Genomic DNA, 23,174 nt, shown 5'->3' with positions numbered 1-23,174 from the left:
ATCGATACTCTTAGCTGCTATGTACTACTTTGTTTATGATTTATACATACTCTATTATTAAAACCAAAAATAAATAATAAAAAAAAAAATAATAAAATAAATAATAAATAAAAAATATTTATAAAATATTTCAAACAAAATGCTGCTCATATTTTATAGAATTAGTAAACTTCGTAGCAAACTAAACATACCCTCTCTAGGATATAAAAAGACGTTTTCTAAAGATCAAGATAATTGGTTTTTCTCGACAACAATATCCTATGGTGATCAGGTCTGAAAAATATGTTAGGAGACTTTAGCGTTGCCTTGGAGATCTTGTCAAATAAAAAAGTTTTCTATACAAAGACTTAATTTTGTTCGAATAGTTTGTATGACAGCTATACTTACTCCTGCCATAAGTTCTGTTGCAAGTTCAGACCGTTATAAAAATGAAACTACATTACTAAAAAAACTATTTTTTTCGAATGCATTATGAATTATGACCACCTTGAAGCCTTGGAATAAAATTTTTTCCGCCTTTGGAAGTTTTTGCGTCGATTTGGTCGTTTTGCTTATTAAAAACCTTTTAAACCATAAACATGTTTTCTTCTATAGAAAGGATACTTTCATGATCGTTAGCCTAATTTGCTGCAATTGCGTTGTCAGCAGATGGCCAAAGCTTTCATGTAGAGATCAACGCGCATCAGTCTTGACATTGATCTGATCGATATATTAAATTCCCTTGACATAATTTGCTGGGTAAGGAATTTCTGCTAATGAGTTTGCAAACAATTTTTTATTGGTTAGAACCAGGCGAGAACGACAACTAATTTTTAGTGAAATAATTTGCATATTTGTTGTCGTATACTTTATAAAATGAACCGGAGTTCAAAAATCTATAGAGCCATTTTCATAAAAAGTATGAGAAAGAGTTGTGTCTTCTTCTATGTAGGCTTATGTAATGAAAAAGATTATTTCCGTTCGTCCGATTTACTCAAGACCATAATTATCAATCAATATGGGAGATGTATACGTATAAGTGAAATGAGCACACTTATACTGTGCCCAAAAAATAAGGTGACATTGTATTTATTTTGAAAATTCTTTATTTATTCTTCTAAATCAATTTCATTCCCTTCAAAGTAATTCCCTCCCGATGCAATGCACTTATGCCAACGGAAATTACAATCTTCGACACACTGGTTGTAGTCACTTTCCGGGATGGCCTTCAGTTCCGTCTACGCTGCGGCTTGAATCTCCTCTATCGTATAAAAACGGTGTCCCCGGAGCGGTCTTTTGAGCTTGGTGAACAGCCAGAAGTCGCACGGCGGCAGATCAGGTGAATAAGGTGGTTGCGGAACGATATGGGTTGAGTTTTTGGCGAAATGATCACGAATTACTAGGCAGTATGGGATGGTACATTACCGTGGTGTAAAAACCAAGAATTGTCTTTCCACAATTCCGGCTTTTTAGGCGGATAGCGTTACGCAAACGACGCATGACGTTCAAATAATATTCCTTGTTGACTCTTTGACCGGTTGGAAGGAATTCATAATGCACAACACCACGATAATCGAAGAAAACAGTCAACATGACCTTGATTTTTGAGCGACTTTGGCGCGATTCCTTTGGTCTCGGCTCTCTTTTGGCACAATATTTGCTCGATTGATCGGTTGTTTCGGGGTCGTAAGCATAGTCCAAGTGTCGTCGCCAGTTATATTGTGTTTCATGACACCCTGATAGTCAACATCCTCTTAAATGGTATCGGCTGAGCCTTTCGATATGCCAACTTCATCAGCAAGGTCTCTAATTGTTAATCGACGGTTTTTCAACACCAACGGATTTTCCAATCTTCGAAACACTGGTTGTAGTCGAGATATTCCGGGACGCGCTTCGAGGCTGCCAGAACATCCTCTATCGTATAAAAATGGTATTGGCTGAGCCTTTCGATATGCCAACTTCATCAGCAAGGTCTCTAATTGTTAATCGACGGTTTTTCAACACCAAATGTTTGATTTGTTGAACCTGAGCTTCGTCGGTTGAGGTTGAAAGTCGCCCTGGACGCTCGTCTTCGACACGTTCACGACCGGCTTGGAACTCACTATACCACGTGTAAACATTTTTTTTAGACATAGGCTCATCACCAAAGGCTTTCTGCACCATTCTCAACGTATCCGCAGCAGAAAATTGATTCCGTAAACAAAATTTAATGCAAATTATTTGCTCAACAAATTTTGACATCGCAAAAAAACGAAAAACTCACTTTTAGCAGCTCAAAAAAAAAAATAATTCTCCAAATCCTTCGACGCGCGCAGTTTAAATTCAAATGTCACCTTATTTTTTGGGCACAGGTATATCCTATGTGGTATCAAGAAATAGATGATAACGAAACCAGTTATTGGCAATAAGTGTGATAACTTAATGAAACTAAATATTATGTGATTCGTTATATAAGATTAGTCGTGGAAAGAATGGTTTAGCATTCTTCGACACATATTTAACGCTTCTTAAGGGGCTTTACCAGTGTGACACTTTAAACAAAAATTTTTTTTTTTTTGTCAGCTTTTTCTTTAGTTTATATTTAGCATATAATTTCGTTATTTTTCAACATTTTAGTAAAAAATAAATCTAAAAATCTTGTTGAAAATATACCTTATTATGTCCAAAGAACTTCGAATGTATTTAATGTAATCCGTGAAAGTCAGATCACAGTCTGATGGACTACATGAGCTCTCTAAGCGATTTCAACTACATTGCTGGGCCCAATATAATGGTTGTCAAAAAAGTCTTGCGGTATTTTCGCTAGTTGGCGCTGAAAGCGCGTAGTTCTAGTTTTATTTGTCGCATCGGATCATGCTATACCTTTTTGGAAAGCTTATTTCACACGCTAACACGCGTTTGACTGATAGTCGTTTCTTTTAAGTCGTTCGTGAGTTATAGCGTCGCAAACATAGAGCAAAATAAAGAGAAAATATTTTACATTTTATTTTATTTTACATATTTTACAGTACTACTACGATAAAGGCAAAAATGCCTCTCAAGCCGCCAATAAAATGTGTGCAGTTTATGGACCCGATACAGTATCCATTTCCACCGCACAACGATGGTTTCAACGATTTCGTTCTGGTGTAGAGGTGGTCGAAGATGCGCCACGCTCCGGAAGGCCTGTCGTCGAAAATTGCGATAAAATCGCTGAATTGAGACCGGCATAGTAGCAGCCGTAGCATCGGTCAAGAGCTGGGCATGAGTCATCAAAAATTCATTTCAATTTCAATAAAAAAAAATCAATAAAAATACCGCAATACTTTTTTGACAACACATTATTTATATTCTAACAAGAATATATATAAGATATTCTACCACAAAAACATTTAAATTAAATGACCTTCCATAGGCAGCCCTCTTCCAGGCTGTGTGATGTAAACAATTTCTTTGCAGATTGCACCTTTGCTTTGAGCAATAGCCCATGTCAAATTTCTATAGATATATAGTCAAATGAAAAAAGTTGTATTTTATATATTCAACTTGATTCCGATCATTCAGTTTGTATTGCAACTACATTAGAGTGATTCAAAAAAAGAAAATTTTCGTTTGGTACTTGGAAAAATAGGTTCCTAGACACCTCTAAGAAAGCTTCTCCAAACATGAGTTTTTAATTGTAACGGGAAGGTCCTCCTACATACAGTTTTCTATTTTTTCTTATTATCAGAAAGAAAAATTTATATCTCGCTTCAAACTACTTAAAAAAATATCTTGCTCCTTAGATTTTGTAGTAAATTGAATGCCTTACAAAAAAGGTCTATTATGATTTTTTCGTAAACCCAAACGTTTAAAAGATATTAACAGTTAAAGTTTGATTATTTTTGGGAAAATTTTTTATTTCTTATGAATTTTATAACTCAATGAAAAAAAATTATTATGAATGATGAAACTTATAGGCTTTCTTAGAGGTGTCTAGGAACCTATTTTTCAGAGTACCAAACGAAAAAAAAAATTTTTTTTTTGATCCACCTTAATATGCATTGATGTTTGACGATGAATATCTCGTAAACGCTTAACTTAATCGAAAAATCATATGAGACCATTTTTATAGAGCAGTAAATTTCCTACAAAACTGTGAGTTTCATCATTCATAATAATTTTTTTTCATTGAGTTATAAAATTCATAAGAAATAAAAAATTTTCCCAAAAATAATCAAACTTTAACTGTTAATATCTTTTAAACGTTTGGGTTTACGAAAAAATCATATTAGACCTTTTTTGTAGAGCATTCAATTTCCCACAAAATCTAAGGAACAAGATATTTTTTCAAGTAGTTGGAAGCGAGATATAAATTTTTATATCTGATAATGAGAAAAAATAGAAAACTGTATGTAGGAGGACCTTCCCGTTACAATTAAAAACCTATATTTGAAGAGGCTTTCTTAAAGGTGTCTAGGAACCTATTTTTCCGAGTACCAATCGAAAAAAAAAAAAAAATTTTTGAATCACTCTAAGCTACATACTATTGTGGTCCAATATCGGCACTTCTAACTAAGGAGCAGCTTCTTGTGGAGAAAGAGACGGATTCGAAATTTCTGATCGGCAACCGTACAACCCCTAAACAAATTGTTCAGATCTGATCACTGTAACCAACAGTTTTCATACTGACAGATCAAAATGAAGTTCTTGTATAAAAACTCTTTCATTAAAGCTCGGTGCAACTGAATTTTTTTTTTTTTTTTAATTACTAAGTACGCAAAAGTATCCTCAAATGTTAAAAGTTTTTTTCTTAAATATCTGGTTGACACTTATTATTGTCATCTGCTAAATATTGTATAACTGTGAACTATCATTTTTAAGCAACGCCCAAATTTAAAAATTTATCTGCCGGTCCCTTTTCTTGTTCCAATTATGACTGCTTACGCAGCTACCTTTGTAACTGCATGTTGCTGTCGTCTTATTGCTTGCCACTTGCAACTGCAGATGTGCAAATGAAGGTTGCAATCTGAACACGGAAAAGACTCAAAATAAATCCGACGACAATGTGCGCGCGCAAAGTCAACAATTTTATTCATTTTCCAAATACACATTCGCTTTCGTTTGTACACCGTTACATCTGGCACTAGCACATATCGCGCTAGTGTAGGAACTTCGAGTCCCTGTCTGTTGCAAATGGATGTGTGTCTTTCTTACTCTTCGAGTATTTTACAATCCACACTTTGGCCAACTTTTATTTGCACATCTTGCATACTTGTACCTACATGTGTCCATACATCTAGAGATGTGAGAGACGTATGTGTATATGTGCGTATGTGAGTATGCTCCGCATATGGACATTGTCTGTAATTCGATTTTGCATCAGATTACAAAATTCAATTTCACATTCAATCGAATGAGTTTTCTTATTCTTCCTCAATGCGACGAGAAATGGTTGGATGTTCGGTTGATCGGTTGGTGGCTGGAGTCAATCAAACCGAGCGTCAATAACGGTGGTCTTTGATTACAATTTGCTTGTTTTCACCCAGTAACGTACTCCAATCCCCACGAGCGCTGGTATCACTTATTGGTGCATGGAATTCATATTTAAGGGAAATATGTGAACACTCAGTGGTCGTTTGGAAATCGCAGCGACGAAATGAAATTAAGATGCCAAGTTCGCCGTAAATATTCGATATTTCGATAAAGGAAAGTTCTGTTGCTGCACCACGACTTTCCGCAAAAACAAAAAAAAACCTTTCGATGTGTTCGAGTGAACATTGAAACTTTTCAATATTCATTAGTTTCTACAGAAACCTATTTCATTCTTCTATTAGAGCCTTCAACTTGAAGATGTTCATAAATGTTATGCCTCGAAGGGTAAATAAGAAATATCTTCCGAAATTGCTCTTTTCAAAATTTTCACTAACACGCTAACCTAGAAGCCTAGCAAATCCTGCTAACACTGCTAATAATCCCTACTAGTACACTTTTTAAAATTGTCTCCTATGACACTGCATCAACAGCCATTCCCCACATCCACCTCTCAGCAGCACCGGACAATCGCTCTTCCATCTCTGCCGTTTTCTCTTATTATTCTCGCCGTAGAACGTTTTGCAGCTACATTTAAATTCCATATTGATTTGATTTGTTACAGTTGCCTGTCCATGTAACGGGTGCGTTCAGCAGCGATAGCAACAACATCATTGAATCAGTGAAATTGAAAATGACTAACAAATTTGTTGGTCAACACATTTTCGATGATTGAAACAAAGGATTATCGTGAACAAGGAATTAATATAAAACACATACAAAAGCAAAACCAACAGCAATCGCTATCGATTTATTTGGAATAGTATAAAATGGGAAAAGGCTAGAGTGGAAATTTACATATATTTTCTTGGTAAAATTGTGTCATAAACGAAGTCAATAAATACTGCGATTAATATTATTTGAATGCAATATGACAACCACAAAATCAAAAAAATAATCAGTGAATGAAAACGAATTACGATTAAAGCGCAATAATGCACTGTAGATTGTTAACATATATAGATTGTGACACCGGAAACTGTAAATAATACACGAAATATTGGGTAGTCGAAAAAGTCTTGTATTTCTCTTTGTATTTTTAATCGAACTTTAACTTGTTTTTTTATATTTATAATGAACTTTAATGAACCAAATATGAACCATTTTGGTCGACCTTTTTTGCCATTTTTTCACTAGGAACGTTATTCCACCAGTGTAAAACTTTTCTGGTTTCTCGGCGAAAAACTGCGACAAATAATTTTCACAGGCGTCTCTAGAAGCCAACTTTACTCCATTAAGAGAGTTCTGAATTGACCGAAACAAATGGTAGTTTGATGGTGCAAGGTCAGGGGTATATTGTTGATGCATCAAAATTCTCAGCCCAAAACTTCCTCTCACAGTTTTTGCGAACCATCAAAGATGTATGTGGTCTAGCGTTTTCATAATATTGAAGACGAAGCCCTTTTTGTTGATCAGTTCTGGCGGTTTTTTCGATGGCTTGCTTCAATCTCATCAGTTGTTGACATTAAAATGTAGAGTCAATCGTTCGGCCAGGCTGGAGCAGCTCATAGTGGATAATTCCTTTTCAATCCCACCAAACACTCAACATAACCTTTCGAGGCGTCAATCCTTGCCCTGCGACCAATTGTTGAGCTTCACCACGCTGGGATCATGATCTTTTTCGCACATTGTTATCGTATTTGATCCACTTTTCGTTTTCTGAATCATAGATTTGCTTCAGAAATGGTTCGATTACATTTCGTTTCAAAGATGACAGGTTCAATGCGGGATATTGAAGCAAGTATTGAATAAACGTGAGCTATAACAAATCAACTTCGTTTCTAAATTAAAGAAAGGGCAATTAAAGAAATTTCATTTAGAATTTTGGAGTTGATTTAAGCTTCTTAAAACACATTTAAAATTTACTAGGATTAAAAGCCGTGTAAAGGTTTTGTGATAATAGAGAGTGATCCACGTGGAGGTACTTTTTTCAATAGCCTTTTTTTTTGATAGATCACGGGAGAGTCGTATCAAGCTGTCATATTATTTTTGTTCAGTGTTGTGTTGTGTTCTGAAAGACTTACACCTGAACAATATTCAACTTTATTACGAAAATTCACGTTCTCTAAAGAATGTGTTTCGCGCGCTTCGTTCAACTTATGGTCAATTTAATCGGGCTACTAGGCATACTATGCGCAACACCATCACCCATCTTGAGACCCAGGAGTTATTACCGGATAAAATTCGATTAGACCACGTCCAGCACCCAGTGAAGAAAATATAGCAGCGGTCGCTGAATACATCAAGACTATCGAGAATCGGCGCTGTTCGCAGTAACTCAGACTAATGTATGGAACGACTTGCATTTTACGTCGAGAACTGACACCGCTCAACGTTCCCAAGCAACTTAGCTCTATGGGCTAAGATGGATGGAAAAGTTCCAAAAAGATTCGACGCTTTCGAACCAAATTTTGTTCTGCGATGAGGTCCATTTCTGATTCAATGGGTATGTAAACAAGAAAAATTGCCGCATTTAGGACGAAGAGCAACCTGAAGAAATTCAAGAGCTGCCATTTCATTTAAAAAAACAACGGTTTGGTGTGAGTTGTAGGTCATGGAATCATCGGTCCATATTTCTTCAAAACTGCTGGCGGCGAGAACGTAACCGTAAATGTCGACCGTTCTCGCGATATGATAGTCGAATATTTGGTGTCCGAAATTGAAGCCCGTGATCACGGCGACATTTGGTTTCAACAAGACGGCGCCACTTCCCACACATCGCATCAATCGAAGGATTTATTGAACAAACCTTCGGTGAGCAGATAATTTTACGTCTTGGACCCGTCGACTGGCCACCAAAATGGTGTGATATCAAACCGTTAGACTTTTTCCAGTAGGCATATGTAAAGTTTAAAGTTTATGCGGGCAATTCCGCTTCGATTCAGGCCTTGGACATATCGCTAAGTTACCAGTCGAAATGCTCGAACAAGTCACCGCAAATTTGACTCAACGGGTGGACCACCTGAGACGTAGCCGCAGCCAACATTTGAAAGAATAATCTTTAAAAGAATAAAAGTCAGAGAAATTTCCTTCGAATGATAGTAAACATTTCCCTGTAAATTTGAATATTCTGCGTTTCTTCTTTAAAAAAAAGACCCACGAAATAGATCACCCTTTTTGAGCAGTTTATGTTTGAAAACTTCTTTGTTTAAAGTAAAATCGACAACATTGACAAACTAGTCATTGCATTTCGAACTAAATCTTGCCTGAAGTTTAATACGAATTCTGTCCTTATTTCGTCTTTGACAGCCTCATTGATGTTGTAATTTGATCTGTAATGCTAATTGCAATTAAGAGTAACTGTAGTAAGTTCTCAAATTATGATTCCCCTTGTTTTGTAATATATTTGTCCAGTATGCAATACATTTAGTAAGTATGTAGTTACTCAAACAAAGCACAATAATTATTTCTAAAGACTATTTAATTAATTTATCTATCTCCTTGGCAGCATTTAGAGACAACGGAGACTCGCATATATTTCTGAGAGGACTCTTGGTGTCGTGTCCAATTGCTGACTATATATATAGGTTGTAGATAAATAACGTCGTACACAAATCAATAACAGTGTGCAAGTATCTCCCCAGATACCCACTTATGGTACATATTTACTAACAGAGACAGAGTTTGCACACGTTTGAGCCCCATAGTTACATTCCTTGTTATTGAAGTCACAGTTTCATGCGTCTCACCTTAGCACAAAGTGATTAATTGATGGTCATCAATTGACAGCTTGGTCTACAGTAATTTGACACTAGACGAGCAATTTATTCTGGGTTATTATGTTGCTGTTATTGTAGCTCCTTACCGGTGTTACGGTATTTCTTACCGGGAATATGTAACGGTACCCACGAGACTTACAAAACCAGCTATCAATAAGTAAGGAAGAGCTAAGTTCGGGTGAAATCGCACACCTTCTACTCTTGCAACTTGCAGGACTCAAAATGGCATTGTAACATAGACATGTGAGAAGCATGTCACGTACTAAATTTGATCGAAATCATTGTACCGGAGTACTTGAACATGCGTAAGGTGTGCGCGAAGATGGTCCCGAAATTGCTTACAGACGACCAGAAATTACGGCGAGTAGAAGTGTGCCAAGAAAATTTGAACAAAGTGATCCCCAATTTTTGAAAAACCTAATCACAGGTGACGAGTCATGGATCTTTGAGAATGATCCTGAAAAGGCCGATGAAAGGCAACATTTTGAGACGACAAAGGGGATCCAAACAGCATGCACCTCGGCTCTCAACGCTATTCCGGAGAATGCCTTCGGTAACGCCTTCAATGCTTGGAAACAGAAGGAGCCTATTTTTAAAGTTTTTAACGAATTGTATAGATTGGTTCAATAAATTTTCATAAATCGACTCAGTCCTATTACTTTTCGGACAAACCTTGTATATGTAACCCTATATCTCTGTAGATTAATTTTAGGTGGTACGTATAACTGTTAGGTAAGCAAAACTATTATACTGCGTAGCAACATGTTGCAAGGGTATAATTACACGATGCCCCACAAGCACGTACTATATAAATACATACAAACATACAAAGTTATATTAATTGTCTTTAGACTCGCATCCTCCTGGTTCTCTTGAAACTATCACATTGAAGGAACATATGATGTGGCCCATCAGAGTTGATGCGTTGTCTCCAAGGATGCGTTTCACAACTTGATATCCAGAATTGCGGTATACCTAACGAATTAATGACTGAACAACAACTTTGGAGGATATAGAGTGTAAAGTGACAGTCAAACGATTTGTAGATATGTATTATATTTTGCTACGGTGGCAGTTCATGAAGTATATAAAGATATATAATAATAATTTAGTTCTAAAGAAGACCATAAAATCTAAAAAATTGTTGACGAAAATTAGTATATTAGTATCAAGCAGTGCACCAAAGAGACCCGTGGTGATAGGCGGTGAGGTCAATGTGTACCACATGGTACGTGGTAGCAGCAATACTAATGATAGAGATTAGTTGTTACTAAACTTTATCCTGATAAGTAATTTACTGCCTCGAAAATTGTTCTATATGCCATATAACACTACATACTAGCACATGAATCAACGTTGAAGATTGTGAGGTGTTTCGGGTACACTGCTTTTCTGTCCTATAAATAAAAATGAAAATATCTGAAATCCTAAGAGCACTAACAGGGATCTGTACAGGAACATTCTAACAGCGAATTTAACTAGACTCAAGACATGTGGTTCTACCTCTAAACTAGAGGAGGGTACCATCACAGCAGCACTGCTGGAAGGAATATAAAGATGTACTAAAGGAATATTAAAAAAAATTTGCAAAGCCAAAAGAGAGTCGTAGGAGAACTTCAGCGGGAAATTAGAAAGGACAACCGAAGTAGCTAGACTTTACTATTATCTACCCATCCGACTTTCCCTGGGCTAATACGCAAAAAATGTGAAACATTGAAGGAATTATTGACCAATAGTTATATACAATATTATTATACAATTATAGTACATAGTAGTTACGGGCCAGTTTCTAGATACAATTAGTAGCATGATATATAGCGCTCGAAAAGTCATACATCAACGGGCGCAATCGGCTAACTTAGAGATAAATGTTGGTAATATGGACATGGCACTCCTTATAAGGAAGTACAAGATCCCGTCATGGAAATTCCCCAGGTTCAATGGGGTGGAGTTAACCACTAAAAATCATACCATGTGATTGGGAGCAATTTAGGACAGTGAACTGACGTGGACCAGGAGCAGTAAAAACTACTCCAATGGGTGCACTTGAAAGATTACTAAATCTGCCATCAATCTCAGACAAACCCTCAAACTGACGAAATCCCGTAATATTTTCATTCAGAGGTCTTTGCTGTCAGAAAAGCTGCATAGTTAGCTAACAACGTTGGAATTAACTTAAAAAATATCAATGCATTGATGGTCAAGCGGCAATTACAGGAATAATCTCACATCGTATTGCGTAAGAACGTTTTGAGAAATGAAATAACTAATGAGATTGCCAAAAATTTCATCCGCTTGGCTACCGAACCAATTCAGGAAGTACTCAAATTATTGAAAACGATACACAACGAAATTTCCAAAAAAGCTGGCAGAATCGCTAAGGTCGTGTGCAAGGGAGCGGAAGGAAAACTCGCCAGCTTTCGACTCACACGGCCTCGAAAAGGCTCTAGACGGTTATTGGTCTATTCATAGGTCATAGCTTACTGGCAGCACATGCGAGTCGTATCATTAACGATGACACATGTAGAAATTGCAGGGGAGTCGGTATGATGTCTGGTCTTATCTAGAACGGTGCGTGGGCTAGCCGAGATCTTTCCTGCCTAGAGTAGAACGTAAGAGATCTATCTGCTCTTTGCAAAGTTCAACTCGTCGGCTAAAATAAAGTCGAATGCAAAATGTCAAACTTCTTCTTCTGGGATGCCAAAATTTCATTAAAAATTTAAACTTTGACTATCCCTTCTATTATATTAGGCATTCATTTTTGATCAAGGGATTTTCTAATTTGCAAGTGGATATAACTCCTAAACTCGCTGCAACAAAAACTAAACCAGTTCAATATGCAGATCAGTACTCCCCCTAAATTGGAGTATAAAGGGGGTTTGAGATATCATAAAAATGTAGGTGAAGGTTTGTTATACGTAAAAACAGAGAATGTGTCCAGCGACCTTCCTTCCATAAGAGAAGGAAATATAGAGCCACCGGTAAAGTATATCAAAGATGATGTAAACAAATATTCTTAATGTGCCACCCTAATGTAAATGATTGCTTTCTGGGTCACTTTCAATTGGTCATCACTTTTTCATCATTAGCATTGACTTAAACTAATGTCGGCACTAATTTATGCATAAGCACATACGTACATATATACGTATACATGTATACACCAGACACCTACATACATACACAATCTTTTCTCACAATTTCTTGTGTTTGTGCTCTTAATGTATTTACTTTGGCAGCATTGACTCGGCACCCCATATCGATTACGTGCCATTTATTTCGAAAATATTTGCGCTCTTCGAACTGTATCAACTGCGTGGCACAATTGCAAAACTTTCTGCTCTCACCGTGGCAGCTGACTGCCATTCATTGTTTCTAATTGATACTTTATGGCACTTCGCTTTCGAGTGCTTTTAGCCATCGTTCATTTTCATTCCCATTTGATGGATAGCACATCTGAATGAGTGGAACCTTGATAAGTCATCTTTGTTTTATCTATTCTTATTTGCATCATTTCATATCGATTGACTGTTATTAATTACATTTGACTTGATGGCACACAATGAGATACCCATTGTTTGCTGACTTATATGTACCTATCATATCAGTAGGTATTTATGTATGCGGGTAAGTGTGCTATTCCAAGCATTTGTCAACAAGACCTTCTTTGGTATGTGCAATCGATTTGGATATTTCACAAAGAGAAGAATGACTTCAATGAACCTTGATTCTTAAGGCATTTAATAAACGACGTTTGTATGCAAGTACTTAAGTACGTAATCCGGTGAGTACATGTATGGATGAACGAATATGTGTAAGAAAATTGAGAATGTGACGCATAACACACTAGGAGACTTAATATTCTTAAATTTGTATAGAGTGCGATAAGAAAAATCGGAATTGTTTATCGCAATAAGGACTGCTGATAACCTATTACGAGTAGGTTCATATGGATTTATTAAAGGATTATTGAAAACCGTCGTCCGACAGCTAAAATCTCTAATCAACAGAATACATGAAGTTTAAAAAAAGTTTATTGTGAGTAAGAGGAAAGTTAAATAAAGCGATTGCAAACTAACAGGTGATCCATGTAGAGGTAATGTTTTTCAATAGCCTTTTTTGGGAGATCACGTGTGAGTCGTGTCAAACTGTTATGTTAATTTGTTCAGTATTGCTTGGCATTTCATCATGTGAAGACTTACGCCTGAACAAAGTTTACAAATCATCCAATTTTATTACGAAAATTCACGCGCTTCGCTCAACTTATAGTCAACAAATCGACCTACTGAGTGTACTGTTCGAAACACCATCACCCATCATACTCATATAGCTGTGAGTGTACATAAGGACCGTGGAGAGTCGGATTCGGCGCTGTTCACAGCAACTCAGACTGACGTATTGAACGACTTGGCGCATGTTTTTGAAAGCATACAGAATACAGCTTGTGCAAGAACTGAAGCCACTTGAGCTTCCTAATCGACATCGCTTCACTCCATGGGCTCTTGAAAAGTTCCAAAAAGATCTGACGTTTTGGAGCCAAATTTTGTTCAGCGTGAGGCCCATTTCTCGCTCAGTGTAAATACAATATACATATATATATATAAGAAAAAAAACAAAATTGCTGCATTTGGGACGAAGAGCGACCTGAAGAGATTCAAAAGCTGCCATTGCTTGTGCGCCTGCGGAACCATCGGTCCATATTTCTTCAAAAATTATTCCGGTGAGAACGTAATCGTCAATGGAGACCGTTATAGCCCCATGATAGCCGGCTATTTAATGCCTGAAATGGACGCTGGTGACATTTGGCTTCAAAAAGACGGCGCCACTTCCCACACATCGCATAAATCCATGGGTTTATTGAGAGACCACTTCGGTGTATAGATAATTTCACGTTCTTTAAAAAAGTAAGAAACCTCGAAATAGATTCCCCTTTATAAACAAAAATACTTCTAGTGTAATGGAGAAAGATACTGTCCAAATAAACCTTATCTTAAGTTGATACCTGTTATTCAAGATAAATTCTATTAAGCCTAAACTAAAAGCATGCTTTCTTCGAACAGAGTAATCTTAGCTTTAGACTTTTGAAAGTGTTATATTACTCCACGCAGCACAGCCGTTTAAGTTTTTTTTAAGGAAAGGTTGGAAGATTGGCAGTTTTTTGAAAACTTTTCTTCAACTTTGGTTTCAAAGTCAAGCCCATTGCTACGTTTTTTAAGTAACTGCCGTTAAGGTCGTAGTATGTATATCCTCTGTTCCATAGTCTTATAACAGGGCGGTAATGCAGGCAGTAAGATTCGTACATTGCCGTCGATACTTTATAAGGAGTGCCTAGACATTATAAACTACAAAAGGCTACTGTAAGATAAGACTTCTATAAAGGACTGGCCATGAAGAAACCGCAGAGGTTCACTCTTGCCTCGATACTACCTTCCTGTGAACAGGCTCTCCGACCTTGTGGTTTACTACAATATTCCAAACTTTTCTTCAAACTTGGAAAATGAAAATACATATATATCTTCTGTCTTCCTGTTTGGGTATCGGGTTTTCCGAGGCTATGTCATTCTATGTCATAACTTTATTCATCCAGCCATATTTTTTTAATAACGGCTTGTACCACTAAAAACCCTCCTCCGTTTTATACTTAAACTGCAGAAGTAGTAATCTCTCCTTTTCTCTCTATAACTTTGATTCTAGTCCAAAAAACTATGTATGTATATGCATAACTTTGTTCACATGTACTTACAATATCAATAATTATAGCTCATGCCAGCACTTAAAGCAACAACTTTTCTCTACAAATTTAGCTCGTATTCCGCATAAACTTGGCGCCCTCTCTTCTTCTTTCAACAGCCAAAAGTTCGTTGACTTCCTGACAATCTTTTTGTTTGTCTTAATTATCTTTTACTTTTCATCTGCTCCGTATCTCAACTGTCAATGAATTCTGTTTTAAATTATTTTTGGATAATTTGGTTTACAGAAAATTATAAGCACAAAACTAGGGAGAATAAATTAAGCTTATGACCTCATGAATTATTAACACTGGAAACTTTTTTCACTCATAGATATTTACTGGCATCATTATCCTCATTTCGTTTTTATCACAGTAGTCTGGGAAATGGAGTCTTGGACAAAAACTATAAGGGTTTTTGTAATTTGCTATTAAATTTGATATTTGTATCGAAAAGGCTTTCGTAATTTGACAATCGAAACTTTGAAAGCCCTTAGCAATGTACCATACTAACTTTGAGTTCGCAATAATTATTAACTTGGAGGAGACGAAATTTTCTATATAAAACGTGATTATATTTAAGTTTTTTGTTTAATTGTAGGGATATAATTATCTGTGTTATTATTTTCATACAGCATTTGAAATGTGTAGGTCTAGCTTCCTTCCAACCCATACTGAACATGAGGATTTTAAATAATTGGCCCTCAACATATACTCTGTCGAGTGAACTTAGCTATCGTAATTGAATGGTAAGAAGGGAGTGAAACGTTTCTCTCACAAAATTTCTTGCCGATTTAGTTTTAGACAGGGAGGATGGAGTCATGTGTAGAAGTTGACACAAGTGAAGAAAGTTCTCTAAACGCCACTCACTTAATAGTGGTAAGAAACAAATCTTTTACATATGACTCAAGCAGCTCGTTATTTCCGGTCTGAGTACAAGTATCCCCTGGGTAGCCAAAGAACATCCAAAAAAAGGCGAGCTAAAGGGAGAAAACGAACCATCACTCCCTGGGGTTCTGCGCTGGGTTTGGGACCCGCCATGTAAAAAAACACCTTCTATGAAAAGAAGAAAACAGCCTCGCAAGAGAGACCCTTTTTGATGACGACCACGGCAACCGCATTAAAGATTACGATTTATGGGCATGCTCCTGGAATGTCAGATCTCCTAATTTGAAAGGTGTAGCTGCCCAGCTGGTTGATGTCCTCGCTAGAGTGAATGCTGACATCACCGCCATACAAAAAGTGCAATGGACGGGACAAGGACTGAGACGAGTAAGTCTTTGTGACCTTTGCTCAGTGGCCATATAGAGGAGTGCTGAAGTGGTTGTCTCAAGATTCACTAGTAATCGTATTTTCTAGTTGAGCACGATTTGAGATATCATCGATTATGAACTAGCATATCCCGTATGAATGGGTTTTGAACAACAGTTAGACTAATAGTATGCTTGGAACATTACCGATGCTGGTGAACGGGATTATGAAAAAGAACTACATTGGAACTGATTTAGTGTATCGTAAGGCTCAACTTCGTAATCAGCAAGGCAACATCTTCCTTAATCAAACAAATATTCACTCAACCTTGATTAATTTAAATATAAAAGATACCATATTTCCTCGGAAGTTCTCCATTTCTAAGATTACCGAAAGTTAACAATTGTAAATTACTTACTATAAGCCAAACGCGACACTCAGTTATATTTATATGCACTCGTAAATAGAAGTCGACGAAAAGGACGTTACAAACTTCCAACCAAAATAAAGCATGTAACTACAACAATAATAACAATAGCGACAAACAGTATTATAGGCAGCCAAGAAACTTTAACAACTCAAATATATCCGGCTGTCGAAATAATTTCAAATGAAGAAATTAGCAGCCCAAACGGACTACCAAAAACCCGCCCAAAAGTCAAAAGTCGCAAATGAGGGGGACAAAACGCGAAGAGTGTGAAAAATTGTTGGACGTATCAGCTAATTGTGTAGCGGCAGCGCCAGAGGAGAAACGTAGATGACAGTCGTGTGACTTATTGAAAGCGGATGTGGCGCGTATAGACAGCGGCCATATAGAATTGAAATCAGAAGTCACAAATAACAAATAACAACAACGTAAATATGCTACACAAGCAGCTACAGCCGAAATTTCTTGCGAAGATAAGTCATAACAAGCACATAAAAGTTAAGACTTGGCAAAATACCATAGTTTGCCGGCAAATGGGTGAAATCACTGTGAAATCAATGTGGACAGACAGACAGAAACTGAATGGCCGCAAGAAAATAACTGTAAATACGTGGGTGTGTGTCGGTGTCAAATGTCCATTGGTTGAAAAGTCAAAAGTCGTGTGTTGTCTATAGACCAAATTATTACTGAAACGCGCCGCCGTTATTTGAAGTGGGTAAAGCAGTATTAAGGATAATAAATGCGAGATACTTGAGAAGCTTGAGGAGAATTTTCCGAATTCGGCAAATTTCATATTATTTTATATTTATTTTCTAGTAGCTGACGGACAGAAATTATTTTTATTGCTGATTTTAGATCATAACGTGTTGTCGTAGTGAAAATAAAGGATAAATAAATAAACTAAAAATAATGTTGGATATAAAGTGATACAATTATGATTTTAAGTGGAAAAAATTGTAGTATTTCGCTTACGAAAAGCGCTCAAAAATAGCGAAAAGATAAAATGATTCAGAAAGAGGATATGCCTTAATATATTTTTTTAATAAGTAGCAATAAAATAAAATCTAAAATTTAAGAATAAGAGGAGATAGAAGTTGTTTTTAGTAAATTGTTTTAATTTCTAAAATTAAACCCTGAAGGTGTAACAAGTGTGAGGGTAATGGCCTCAATTATGCAACTTCATAAACTACAAATATTGAATAAAATACGCTAAATATCATCTCCTTATCAATCTAGAGAGAATCGACTACGATGCGGCTTTGGTTGAGGAACCATGGATAGTCTCGAGAAACATGATTTCTGGACTAAAATCACAACCACACATACATCCCGAGCGTAACAAACAAGATAACAACTGTTATACTGCTAAGGAAAAGTATGCCCTCATACATTGACCTAAATGTATCCACAAACAACCTAACGGTGATAGTTATAAAGCGGGTGAAAACTAGAATCGTATAACTAACACGCTTAATGTAACTGTTGGTGCTTCCCTGGTTTTAACCCTTGCAACTAGAAAGAGCATGAAATACTCGGTTATACCCAAACTTAGCTCTTCCCTACATTTTTTACCATTATTAAATGAATCTGCGGGCGGCAAATATAATATCTTTTCAATCTCATTTCCAAAAAGCTCCAATAATTTCGGATCTTTTGTAAAAATTGAAAAAATAAATAGATTTTACATAAAAAAGCGGCTCTCGTATATTGTGAAAGTGTATACTTACATACATATGTATATACTTTATATGGTCTCCGACATTTTTTTTTGGGGTTTTACAAACATCGTGGCAATTTAATTTTCAGGGTAGAATAATTATGGACAAGAATTAATGTGACCACTTTCTACGAAGGACAAAAGTTTAACATATGTAAAATTTGGGTATCGGCGTAAATTTCATTTTGTATCCTCATAAAACTTTTGCATTCCCGACTCGCAAAAACTTCTGTTATTTTTTGCTCACCATTGAGTATTTTTATCCAAATTAGCCTTATTAATATTAATACATCCTCTTAAATAGATATAATTTTATTTATCATTTTTCTTTCGAAAGTTTCGCCATTGAATAATTTTAGTTAGCTGCTTTGTCCAATTCAATCAATTCAATTAACCGATTTTGTTCATCATAATGCCTTTGGATTATCAATGGCAATTGACATCGATTATCCGATTAAATTATCCTTTTGTTAGCTCTGTGCTTCTATGCATCCTCCACACCATTCAGCTGACATCACGGTCATAATCGCATTAAACTTTGGTGATTTCTATTAAGCAAAAAAATTATGACGGCAAGATATGTGCTTGCCGCGGACTAACTGTGTTGTCAACAATAAAATTTCGGAAATTTAACGGCAATAGCCAGCAGTAAATAAGAAACAGCAAACAACTGAAATGGCGCAAAGGTCAACATAACAATAATAACTGCTAACGAAGTCGCCTCCAATGGCGGTAGCTGCGACCAATTTTTGCCATTGTGAACTTCATATGTCTATAGACACACACAGTTAAAGCTCTGTTGACACAAAATATTAAAAATAAAATTGTTTACAACAAATAAACAGAGTAAATGTCTATTCGTTACAAATAGCAGAGATTCAGCAAAAAATTATGACCGCTCTTAGAGTTTATGTGGGAAAACAACTGTTAGGATTTAGTATTCGCCTATAATTGTGTTGTATGTAATACTGTTTTTATACACACTACATACATATTTATGTCCATATCTGATTTTCAGAAAATTTTGAAGTTTTATGCTGGAGGGGTTTATTTGCTGATTCATAAATATTGAACATTATCTTTTATTTTCGACTCGTTCAACAGTTTTAAAAAGTTCTTAATCGTTCGATCTGATAAATGCAAATTGTGTGGTCTTTCTTTTCTGGCATAACTTATTTAGTCAACTTCTAAGGCCAAATACAATTCCGTCATCAAAGCTTTGGCTTCTAAAATTATGTGCTTTTTCAGATGAACTTCTACCATATTCTCTTAGAACCAAATAATATTACCTTCTACATGAACAAAAAATTGAAAACAGAACATTCTCAAAAAATAAATTTAGCATGGGTTCAGCAAAAACCAGCCGTTAGAGTCTAACAAAAGTCGATATCCGATATTTCAAACACAATCAATATCAATTACTTAGAAACCAACTCTAAACTCATACTGTTTCCTATACTTTAGAATTTTTTGTTGTTGCTCGCCGTCTCATTCTCTCCAAAAAATAATTTTATTAATATACGCATCATAGTAAAACCGAAGTATGGAGACATCTGTAGAAGTTCACGCAAGAGAGGAAAGTTCTCTCAGCACCATGCACTTGGGAGTGTCTTGAAACGATTCTTTTAGACGTGGCTCAAGCAGCCGACGACTTCCAGCCTTATACCAAGTATCCTCTGGGTAGTCAAAAACCATCCGTTTGAAGACCAGCAAAAATGAGAAGGCGAATCATTCCTTCCCAGGGTTGTGCACTGGGTTTGGTACCCGCCATGTAAAAAACCCCCCCAACGAAAAGAAGAAAACAGCCTGCATAAAGATCGGGTAAAACGAGGTTTCAGATAAGGCGATATTAAATGAGGGCTAGACGAAATATCTCCTGACAGCAGACAAACATCTACTGCACTCGCGACTTGTTGTTGACAGTCATAGCAGTCGCAGATAATTTCGTCTATCTTAAAAGACCAACAACCACGTCAGCCTCGAAATCTAACGCAGAATAAATCTTGCCAACATGTTCTGCTTCGGACTAAGGCAATTGAGAAGTAAAGTCCTCTCTCGGCGAACAAAAACAAAGCTCTATAAGTCACTCATCGTTTTCCCGTTCAGCTATATGGTGCAGAGGCACCTGATTAGGCGACGTTGCTAGTTTTCGAGAGAAAATTTCTGCGAAAGATTTATGGACCTTTCCACGTTGGCCATGGTGAATACCGCAGTCGATAGATAGAGAAGTTGTACAAGATATGCGGCGACATGATCATGTTGTCTGAATGGAAGAGAACACTCCAGCTTTGAAGGTTTTCGATTCAGTATCCGCCAGTGGAAGCAGAGGAAGAAGAAGACCTCCACTCTGTCGAAGAGATCAGATGGAGCAGGACCTGGCTGCACATGGTGTCTCGAATTGGAGCCAGTGATGATAAAATAAAAAAAAAAACAATTATTTTCTGGTCACTATCAGGATTTAATATGATGAGAATTAACCCTTAAAATTAACTGTAATCTACTACATCTCTTTCTGCTTTTTTATGCATTTTCACAACTCGAGTTAAAGTATGCTTCTTGAAGAAGATATAGTTACTAGGAAAATGAGACTTTTTACGAACTGTGAACTTTTATAATCGAGTGGTTCGAGTTCTATGCAGTTAGGGCAGGTCACTACAGTTTCACCTAAATACTATCGAATACTATTGCCAAAAGCTTCCCATAAAATTTCGAATGGCTAAAACCAGCCAGATAAAAACTTACAAGACATTCTGGGTAAATACTAATACAACAATATTTAGTTGAAGAACATCAAAAATTACAAATTCAAGTACTTTAATCTTCTCATCAAAGTTAAATTCAGATAAGCATAACATTTCTTTTCCACAAAAAATTACAACCGAAATGCGTGTGAAATTTAAATAATTTTTGCGTTAACAATTCACTTGTTGGATTTGCGTAGTCGACAGTTTTAGTTTTTATTTGATTTGGGCTTGTCACATTTTGTGCCAGCGCTTGACATTAATCAAGAGACAATTTTTTCCAGCACACAAAAATTCAACAAACACGCCCACACCAGCGGCCATATGCAAATCCGAACAAATATACATAGTTTACGATGGACAAATAGAATTGTCAGTTAACAGGAAGACAAAAAAAAGCGACATTGGAAAAAATAGGAAAAAAATAGAATTTGGAGGTAGAAAAACAAGTTTTGCTGCATTTTGATGTAGTATTTCGTATTATGGCAGCATTTAAAAACGTTTGGTGACTGAAAGGTGCCGCTGAGCTATCAATTTCATCAGCGTCAACAATAACTTTCGCAAAAATTTTACATCGTGCTTTGCGAAGTAAATTCAAAACTCACTTTTGGGGTATTTAAAGCAATATTTTTTAATAAATGAATACGAATTTTGAAGCGCAAACACCAAGGAAATTTAGAATGATTTAGTTAGCAATCCATATGAGAATAATGAGCGGCAGTCCATGAAGTGATGATGGAGAGGTAGGGAACAGTTCCATTTCGAATTTAAATTATAAAAGAAGACATGAAAAACAAATAAGGGAGGACTAAATTCGGGTGTAACAGAACAGTTTATACTCCTCCAAGTTGCAAGGATCAACGCCGAGCAAATACCTTCAGATGTTGACAAAACTTTATTTTAAAAATATTGTGAAAAACTTAACATTTATTGTTCGCCGAAATCGAAGTTATACATATGTATGTGGTCTTGGGCGAGTTTTTACCCGATGTTATCCGCTTCAAGCACAAAGGTGTACCGTTATTTGAACAACATGCTGTCTCATTTTCATTAAGATACCTCACATATTGCGTAGTCGATAAAATTTGTGAAGCTTACGGAGAAGATGCACTTCGCTATGGACGACCTATTGTTGAACAACTCGATGAAATTATGGAAAAGATTGACCAGGACTTAACATTCATCATCAAATGGGTTTGAACCATTTAAAAAAGGCTGGTTACAAAAAGAAGTTCGATGTTTGGGAACCACATGAATTGTCTGTGAAAAATTGAATGGATCGAATTAACATCTGCAATTCCTTGCTGAAACGAAATGAAATGAAGCGAATGGTATCAGGAAATGAAAAGTGGATCAAATACGACAATAATGTGTGAAAAAAATCGTGATCCAAATGTGGTGAAGCTCAAAAAATGATTGCAAAGCCAGTATTGATGCCTAGAAAGGTTATGCTGAGCGTTTGGTAGGATTGGAAAGGAATCATCCAATATGAGCTGGTCCAGCCTGGTCAAGCGATTGATTCTACATTATACTGTCAACAACTGATGAGATTGAAGCAAGCAATCAAAAAAACGGTCAAAAGTGATCAACAGAAAGGGCTTTGCCTTCCATCAGTACAACCAAACACATCTTTGATGACTCGGCAAAAAGTGGGAGAGCTTGGGTGGGAAGTTTTGATGCATCCACCATATAGGCCTAACTTTGCACCATAGGATTACTATTTGTTTCGGTTAATGCAGAACTCCCTTAATGGAGTAAAGTTGGCTTCGAGAGAAGCGTGTAAAAATTACTTGTCGCAGCTTTTCGCGTTACGCGGCGTGAGTTGTGACAAGCTGTCATGTTTTTTTTTATTAAAAATTGTTTGGTATTTCATCATGGAAAAGCTTACGTCTGAACAACGTTTATAAATCGTTCAGCTTTATTACGAAAATCCACATTCAAGAAAGAATTGGTTTCGCGCGCTTCGCCCAACTTATGGTCAACCTAATTAGTCTATAAAGGGTACCATTCGCAACACCAACACTCAGTTTGAGATCCAGCGTTCATTATTGGATAATATCCG

This window comes from Bactrocera tryoni, chromosome 4 (assembly GCF_016617805.1).
Source record: "Bactrocera tryoni isolate S06 chromosome 4, CSIRO_BtryS06_freeze2, whole genome shotgun sequence".
In the NCBI taxonomy this organism is placed as follows: domain Eukaryota; kingdom Metazoa; phylum Arthropoda; class Insecta; order Diptera; family Tephritidae; genus Bactrocera; species Bactrocera tryoni.
This window is presented reverse-complemented; position numbering follows the sequence as displayed.